Below are 1,333 nucleotides of genomic sequence, written 5' to 3'. Positions count from 1 at the left end.
TATTGGATAATTTGTTGATAGATATTGAAACAATGCAACATTCGATATGCGATGAATATTGATGTAATGTAGTGGACCAGTGATAATTACTTTTACATTTTTAACAAAATGTTATAATGATTAATCCAACAAAAGAAAATTTAAAAATCCAAGAAAATCCAAATTAAACAAATCGAATTACTAAATTTTGAGAGAAACTTTTAAAAAATATTATTTAAAACAATAGTGTTGTTTCATCAAATGACGGTTTCCTTGAACGAAATAAAAGTTTTATTTTCATTATTTTAAAAAATGATATAATATAATATTTTTATGAGATAAAAAAAACCACAAAATTAAACAAGTACAAATATTAAATCTAAAGAAAGTATTTTCTCCGAAAAAACGGTATAAGAAGTATAAAAAATATGCAATAAGACAAATTAATGATTGCCACTAACGAGTGCTATTCTAAGTACTATTCTATAAGTATTATTGATGTAAAACATTACTGAATTTGAAATACAAGTAACAAAAATAACTAATAAATAAATAAAATATATTATATTCGTAATATTTTTTAAATATTACTGCAATATTGCTAAAGTAATATTGCAAATTAATGTCACTCCAAATCTCTGCAACATTTCACTGCAATATGCAATCTTGCAATTTTGCTGCAAGCTTCTGTGCTGTATGGACATTGCTGAGATTCGAGCCTGAGACCTCTCTCAGATAGCAGACACGTCATAATGACATCCAAATCTAAGTAAGTTCAGGATAAAAAATAACCAAGGAATGATCAAAAATATCGTGAGAATATCGTCAAAATAATAGTCTAATGTCACAGATTGATGACGACATTTTAGACGACTTAATGACGTTTTATGACGCCTCTAAACGTCAATAATACGTTTTTAAGACATTATACAGAAAAATCATTAAGATGTCACAAAAAAGATGTTTTAAAGACGTCGTTATTTAGTCATTTGACGTCATTCGACCAGTTATAACCAGTTTTGTACACGTCATTTTGACGTGAGTCTGTTACTTGGGCTGATTCTTGTGTAGTTCATCTTACCTACTGCGTCACTGTCACTTTGATTGAGAGACGCGTTATATTGTGTACATATGGTATATCCATATACGAAAGCATATGATTTATTTAAAAGAAGAAAATAGATTATTTTAAAATATATGTTTTAAAAAATATGTAGAAAGTATATTTAAAAAATATTTACATGTTTTAAAAATAAGTAAAATAGTAGTAAAATCATGTTTATTCTTATATATATATATATATATATATATATATATATATATATATATATATATATATATATATATATATATA

This window comes from Odontomachus brunneus, unplaced genomic scaffold (assembly GCF_010583005.1).
Source record: "Odontomachus brunneus isolate Ranch 3 - 2012 unplaced genomic scaffold, Obru_v1 Obru_scaffold_212, whole genome shotgun sequence".
NCBI classification, from domain to species: domain Eukaryota; kingdom Metazoa; phylum Arthropoda; class Insecta; order Hymenoptera; family Formicidae; genus Odontomachus; species Odontomachus brunneus.
The sequence above is the reverse complement of the archived record's forward strand: the minus strand, read 5'-3'. Positions refer to the sequence as shown.